Here is an 8,588-nt window from a genome sequence, read left to right as displayed (position 1 = left end):
TTCTCAAATTCACTAGCTAGCCTTTCTATCTTTTTTTCATCTTCCTTTATTTACTTGGTTACATCCTCAACATATTTAATTGACTTTGTGAAAGTGACATATACTTTCTTACCTTGTTGTATGTATCCCTTGATATCTTTTATACACTCATCTATAACTTGTACATCATTATCAACATTTGTACATACTTTGTGGAATTGCTCTACTTCAAGTTCCCTCTCTTCTCTAACTTTAGTTGATTCTGCCAGTGTATTGTAATGAGTATCAAAGTCTTCAATTATCTTTCTTAGATACTAAAGGATTTGAGTAATACAAATCCATAGAACTCATAGAACATCTACATGCAAGAACCTATCACAGAGTAGCAAAGACAAATAGAAGGCAAGGGTTTGACTCTAAAAATATGAAATATTATATTTATTAGAATAAAGAATGAATGAAAATATAATAGATCAATCCTAATAAAGGAGATTGTAAAACTCTAAAAGGGAAACCATAAGAGGTAAATGATATTTAATAATTAATATTTAATTATTAAATAAAAATGCATGTGTATAAAGTGAAATCTTAAGTAGGGAGTAAAGGTAATTTAATAAATGAAATGAAATTAATCATATACTCTAACATCCCCCATAAGATGAGTGATAATGCAGCGACAAATAAATAATGCATGAAAAGGAAAGGAAACTATAATGCAAAAAGTATAAATGGGTCCTAGCAACATGGTCCAATGAGGTGTCCATCACAACCAAATCTTTGAAAAATGAAGAAATAGGGAAAACCACGTAGGAAAACCCTACTCCAAAAAGAGATAGAAGAAGATACAAAATAATAAATAAGGAAGGAATCATCACTAAGACCCCCCAAGGAAAAATTCCTTCACCCCAAGCATAGAATACCGTATAAGATACCATACAAATGCAAAAGGTTTAGTGAAGATGTCTACAACTTGCTCAACTATGGGAATGCACTCCAAGCTAAGAGATCCATTCTGAATCTAATGCTCGATGAAGTGCATATGAAGCTCAATGTGCTTGGTCCTCTAATGCTTAACTGGGTTACAAGAAATGTGTATAGCACTCTGATTGTCACACCAAAGAAAGGTGAAACTATTAAGAGGAAATCTAAACTTTTTCATCAAATTTTGAACACAAAAAACCTCCTGAATAGCTAGCACAACTACCTTGTATTCTACCTTTGTAGATGATAATGCATGAGCATGCCACTTCTTTCAAGACTATGTGATAGGACTAGAACCAAGATAGAAAACAAGGCCAAATGTAAACCTCCAATCATTAATATCACCAGCCCAATCCAAGACTATATAACCAACAATATGAGGATACCCTAATGTGTAGTAAATTCCATAACATGTAGTACTTCATATGTACCTCAAGATACATTTGGAAGCTTTCCAAAGACTCTCATGTGGATCATGTGAGAATCTAGAGACAAGTTCAAAACAAAGGATATATCAGGATGTGTGTGTGTTGGGTACAAAAAACTACCCACAAGTTGTCCATATAAAGTGGAATCCACTGTAGGAGTAGTACAAGTGGTAGATAAGAAAACACCCAATTGAAAAGGTGTGGGAGTAGGTTTGCAATCAAGAATGTTGAATCTCTAAAGCATAGCAAGAGCATACTTTTTCTAGAGTATGACTATCCCATTCGAAGACTTAACAACCTGTAAGCCCAAAAAATAATGTAGAAGTCCAAGGTCTGTCATCTCAAATTGCTCTCTCAAATTTTACTGAACATTTTGAGTCATAGAGCATGAACTACCTATAATAATGAGATCATCAACATATAGCACAAGTACAAATAAATCAACCCCATGACACTAAATGTACACTATAGGATCAGAATAACAACGAGTGAGTTGTGAAGCAAGCAAGAAGGAATCAATCTTTTCATACCAAGATTGAGGGGCTTGTTTAGGACCATATAAAGACCTCTAAAGTCTACATACCACAGAAAAATCATGCAAAAAACCATGAGGTTGCTCCATATAGATCTCCTTATGTAGATCTCCATGTAAAAAGGCACTCTTTACATCCATCTCGAATATTTTCCATCCCTAAGAAGTTGCAAGAGAGAGTACAATTATAGTATAATTCATTTTGGCAATGAGAGAAAAGGTCTCAGAGTAATAAATACCCTTGAACTATGAAAATTCATTCACAACAAAATGTACCTTATACCTATCAATAGAACCATCTATAAAATACTTGGTATGGTACACCCACCAACACTAAACAAACTTTCTTCCTTTTTGAAGATGACAAAGATCCCAGGTGTTGTTCTTCATAAAAAAAGGGTGTTCCTCATCCATAGTCCTATCCCACTCTGAGTGTCGTATCACGTATGAAAAACTCTATAGATAATATGAAATGGAATAACTTAATAGTCTAGTACTAGATGTTTGAGCATGAGTGCGATGAGAATCTGAAGGATCTCCTACCATAGGTCTAGCTCCATTAAAAATATCATGAGACCACTTAGGAACTCTTTGAACATTTGGTGGGCATGGAGAAGGTGGATCAACATAAAGATCATCCTTAGAGGATTCATAATCCTATAGAGGAGAAGAGGAAGTACTAGGTAGTGAGGGATAAACTACTAATGAAGGCTCCATCTAAGGCTAATGCTAATTAAACTGGACATCTCACCAAAATAATACCTCTTTAGAATTAGGATCAAACAACTTGTATGAATTCACATCCTCATAGTAGCCAACAAAGATAAGTGGTCAACTCTTCCTCTCCATGGCTTTCCTCTGAGCATATGGAATAAATACCCAAGCCTCACTACCAAAAATGCAGAATGTAGAAACATTGGGTTTGACATGAGTCCAAGCCTCCTCATGAGTCAAATGTCACAATTCCTTGTGAGCTATCCAATTCTAAATATAGTTGGCACAATTGATAACCTTAGCCCCAAATGAAGAACTCATAGGTCAAGACTATATCACACAATTGGCCATCTCTTGTAATGACCCGTTCTTTCTCTCTACACTCCATTCTCCTGAGGGGTATGGGGAACTTTGAGCTAATGTTCTAAACCATGCTCACTAGAAAAATCTTTAAAAGATTGATTCACATATTTCCTACCATTGTCAGTGTGTATATGCTTGATAGAAAGACTAGAGCGCTTCTCCACAAATGTCTTAAAGATTCAAAATTAATCAAATACATTAGACTTGTACTTCAAAAAGTACACCCATGTCTATCTAGAGAAGTCATATATGAAGGTAAGAACATATCAAGAACCTAAAAAAGATGGAGTGGGGAATGACACAAGATCACTATGTATCAAATCCAATGGTGCCTTAGCACATGTGGATGTACGTACAAGAAATAGATCTATATGATGTTTTCCAAGTGCACAACCTTGACAAACATCATTATTATTGTTGGAAATATAGAAGAAGTAACTGAGAGGGGGAGGGGGTGAATTAGTTACCAAAAAAATAAATACTAGATCCCTTAGATGTCAACAAAAGTAAACTGATAAAATTGATTACTGCTATAGCTGGGTAAACATAAAAAAATTGTTGTAACTTGGTAAATGTAGAGTATGTATTACTTTAGAAGATCTAACATTAATAGTAATAACTTGCAAACATGAGACACCAGATTTAACATGGAAACCCAATATGGGAAAACCACCAATGTATCTAGTTACTATTTTTCACTCATCTGAAGTGAGCCCTATTAGGAACCAACTTGGTTAAAGGTTACAAAACACACTGTTAGGTGTGACCTTGTTAGAGGATTTAATCACCTTGTTAGGAGTGGCCTTGTGAGAGGTCTTAAAACAATTCAATGGAACTATCACCTTGTTAGAGGATTTACAACTAGCTATTAAACCAACTTTGTTAAGAGATTTTAGATCACTGCTACAATGGTGAGAGAGTAACAATGAAATGACCTGATTGTGATGCAACTGAATTGCTGAATACAAATCTCTATTCTGCTTAAAATTTGATACTTTTTGATCAAATATCACTTTTCTGCTCCACAAGGATATCTACTTATCCTTCAAGTTTGCTCTCACTCTTTCCTTCTTAATTCAATCAACACATTTGTACACACTTGAAAACCACAACTTGACCTTATATTTATACCATCTAGATTTTCAAGTTAGGTCAATACAAATTAGAATTACCACTAATCATTCCCATAGTTAGCTAGAAACAATACTTAAAATAATTAAGCTTCTCATGCCAAAACAACAAAATCCTTTATTAGCCAACCCTGCTCAGTAAACACTGGTTCTGAGATGAATTCCTATGTTAACCAATAGAAGCTCAATTAACAATACAAACTTGCAAAACTCCTTTGGTAACTGAGAGAACTTGGTTAGCACTAACTCTGTCCAAATTTTCTTTGTCAACCATGTGAACTTGATTAGCACTATTTTCTATTGTAATTTCCTTTGACACCCAAGTGAGGTCGGTAGACACTGTCTTCACAGAGTAAACTTTAGGAATGCTCAGTAGACAAGGAAAACTATCTTGCTAACCAAGTGAGCTTGGTAAGCACTAACTGACAACTGATATGACATTTGTGTGACATTAAAGACAACACATAATTAAACAATTGTATCCAACAATCTCCCTCTTTGGCATTGGTGGCAACAAAACATGTCATATCACAATGAAATTTGAGAACAAGACTTTCTCTGATAGAAAGTTTTTCCCTCTTAGTTTTTTCACAAAAAAACTTCTTCTTTCATCCAGTAATCTCCCTCTATGAAGGAATTAAATAACTTCTTCCTCTTGAAATGACAAAAACAAATTTTAGAAAGATATGACAATAATCTTCTCCCTCTTTGACAACACATGCCAAAGACAACACATACCAAATTAGTATCAATGTACCTTGAGTACTGATTCATATGCAATATTCTCTTAACTATGCTACATCAACTGATTGATATTTAACTTGGTTCCTGTTGATGCATCACTAAAACTTCATTTAGTGAGTTTCAGATAGGGGAATGACCCCTAACTTACCTCTTAGATACATGAATGCATCCTTAGGTAATGGTTTGGTGAATATGTCTACAATCTATTCTTTTGTATGAACATATTCCAATCTAATTTCTATCCTGCACCAATTCTTTGACAAAATGATATTTTATAGCAATGTTCTTAGTTTTGGAATGCATCACTAGGTTCTTTGATATGTTAATTGTGCCGGTGTTATCACAAAACATGATAATTGGTTCTTGATCTCAACCTTCATGCCTTCCAACAATTGTTTAAACCAAAAAATGTTAGAACAATTCATTGTTACTGCAACATATTTTGCTTCTGCCGTGGATTGGGATGTGCAGTTTTGCTTCTTGCTTGTCCAAGATACCAACCTTTTACCAAGAAATAATGCTTCACCACTTGTGCTTTCTCTATCATCAAGATTTCCTACCCAATCAGCATTAGTGAATACCTTTAGGTCTAAGTTTCCTCCATGTTTGTACCATAAACCATAGTCTTTAGTGCCTTTCAAATATCTCAAGATTTTTTTGATTGCCATCATGTGATTTTCTCTAGGTTTTGCTGAGAATCTTTCCACTATTCCAACTACGAAGGCAATGTCAAGTTTTGCATGAACTACATATTGTAATTTCCCAATCATTGATCTATATAAGGTTTGATCTACATCTTTGGAGTCATAATCTTTTGTAAGCTTTAGTCTAGTACACATGGGGGTTCCAACTAGTTTTGAGTCTTCCAGTCCAAACTTCTTGAGTACCTCCTTGATATACTTAGATTGAATAACGTAGATACCATTCTTGTTCTACTATATTTGTAATCCAACAAGGAATTTTATCTCACCAAACATGGACATTTCAATCTCTTTGTTCATTTTTTCTAAAAATTATTTGCATAGATCATCATTCCTTGTAAATAGAGTATCATCCAAAAATATCTTTGCCAATACATTCTTGTTATCTAGTCCTTCCTTGATATACAAACTATAGTTTTCATTAGTTCTCTGAAAACCAATTTGTATAAGGTAGTTATGTAACCTTTCATACCATGCTATAGGAGCTTGTTTTAGACCATACAATGCTTTGTGTAATTTGTAGACCATGTCCCTTTTGTCTGGATCAACAAAACCTTTTGGTTGTTCAATGTAGACTTATTCATCAAGAATACCATTGAGAAATGCAAATTTAAAATCCATCTAATATACTTTGAAACTTTTGTGTGCTGCATATGCAAGTAAGGTCCGAACACCTTCCAATCTTGCAACAGGGGTGAAAGTTTCACATCAATGCCTTCTTCTTGAGAGTAGCCTTTGCATACCAATCTTACTTTGTTTCTTGATACTTTACCATCTTCATTCAACTTATTCCTAAATACCAATTTTGTTTCAATCACATTTTTATCTTTAGGTCTAGGTACAAGGGTCCAAGTTTTATTTTTCTCTATTTTTTCTATTTCTTTGTTCATTGCCTCAATCCAAATTTCATTTTCTATAGCATCCTTAACACTTCTAGGTTCAAAATCAGCAAGTAAACATGTACCTTTCAATTTTCTTCTTGTCATACTACCTTTTGATTTATCTCCAATAATCTAATCAGATGCATGATGGCTTCTAACATACTTGGCCAATACAGGTTCTTTGCCTTTTGAATGAATTGCACTTTCTTCATTTGAGTTTTGACTTCAAGCTCAGGTTGTTCAGACATAGTAGGCATTGAATCAGTAGCTTCACAGTGTGACTCAAATCCCTATGACTCAGTGTGTACTTCTTGCAACTTGGTAGCTATGGAAGACTCAGGAGGTGAAGTCTCCTTATTGTTAGATGTGCCTAGCAATGTATTAGGTTTGAAATAAACAAAATCTTTTGTAATCTTCTAGTTCCCTTTTGCTTTCTTCTTTAGCCTTTTTTGCAAACTCATCAATTCTGACATGTGCACTTTCTATGATTTTGTGAGCAAAAAAATTCAAATATTTATATGCTTTTCTTTTGTAAGAGTATCCTAGAAATATACCTTCATCACCTTTTCAATCAAACTTTCCTTTTCTAGAATCTTTCAAGATATAAAATTTGCTTCCAAATACTTTTAGGTAACTTACATTGGGTTTGTAGCCATACCATAGTTCATAGGGAGTCTTGTCTGAGTCCTTCTTCAGCTAAACTCGGTTCAAAGTATGGACTGCAGTGCTGATAGCTTCCTTCCAGTATTTGATAGCGAAATTCTTTTCAATCATTAGAGTCCTTGCATAATCCATGATGGATCTATTTCTTCTTTCAACTATTCTATTTTTCTCAGGAGTACCAAAGGATGATACTTGTCTTTTGATTCCTCTTTCTATGCAGAGATTATTGAATTCATTGGAGATGAACTCACCACCTCTATCCGATCTTAAGTATTTCAATCTTTTTCCAATTTCTTTTTCAACTCTTGCTAGATACCATTTGAATTTCTCAAATGCTTCTGACTTTTCTCTAAGATACATAACAATCATCATTCTAGAGTAGTCATCAGCAAAAAGAATAAATAAATTTTCTCCACTATAACTTTCTATTCCAATGGGTCCACATAGGTCAGTATGTACAATTTCCAAGACATCTTTAGATTGATAGTTTTTGCTCTTAAAACTAGTCTATCCCATTTTGCCAATCTGACATTTTTTGCATAAACCAACATCTGGTTTCTTCAAACTAGGGATACCTCTTACTTTTCTGAATTTTCTTATCTTGACCATATTATAAAAGTTTACATGAAAAGGTCTTTTGTGACATAATAGACTTTCTTCCATTTGAGCTATAAAACATGAGCAATCACCAAGATCAAGATAAAATAGGTTACCTCTTGTTTGTTTTCTTGATCCAATCAGATTTCCTTTGTCATATAGTAGTCTTTCCTTGCCATGCATGAATTCTACCTTGAATCCAATGTTGATTAGCTATGCTACACTTAGTAGGTTATGTTTGAGTCCTTCAACCTAGTAGGCATTGTCACATACAAGTTCATTAGTTAATGATATGTGACCTTTCCCTTTTATACAACAAGGTTCATTGTTTCAAAACATTACACTACCTCCATCATAGTGTTCAAAGTGTTCAAATTTTGTTTTTTCTCCAATCATATGTTGTGAACATCCACTATCTATGATCCATGTATCATTTTTACTAACACGAGAGATAAGTGCCATCTTATCTCCTTCATCATCTGATTCATCTTTCACAACAATGTATACAATTTCATCCTCACTATTATCAAAATCCTTAGCCATAAAGCAAGTTTTGTTACCTTTTTCCTTGTATGATTTGTGATTTTTAAAATCCTTTTTGCCTTTGTACTTGTGACTCTTCATCTCATCCTTACTCTCTTTGTTTGGGCACCTAGCAGCAATATGACCAATTTCTTCACATGAAAAATAGATTAGGGGAACTTTACCTTTGTATTTTCCTCTGCTTCTAGAATGTTTCTTTGCAAGTAAAGCTTCAACAACTTCAAGATCACTATCTAAACTTTCCTTGGTTTCTTCTTCACTTTCAGACTGATTTTCCTTTATCTTCTTGCGTTTTTCTTTGAGTGAAAGTTTGGCCTCAGATGCAAACTTAA

Source organism: Cupressus sempervirens, chromosome 4 (assembly GCF_028749045.1).
Source record: "Cupressus sempervirens isolate cs-2001-9-10 chromosome 4, ASM2874904v1, whole genome shotgun sequence".
In the NCBI taxonomy this organism is placed as follows: domain Eukaryota; kingdom Viridiplantae; phylum Streptophyta; class Pinopsida; order Cupressales; family Cupressaceae; genus Cupressus; species Cupressus sempervirens.
This window is presented reverse-complemented; position numbering follows the sequence as displayed.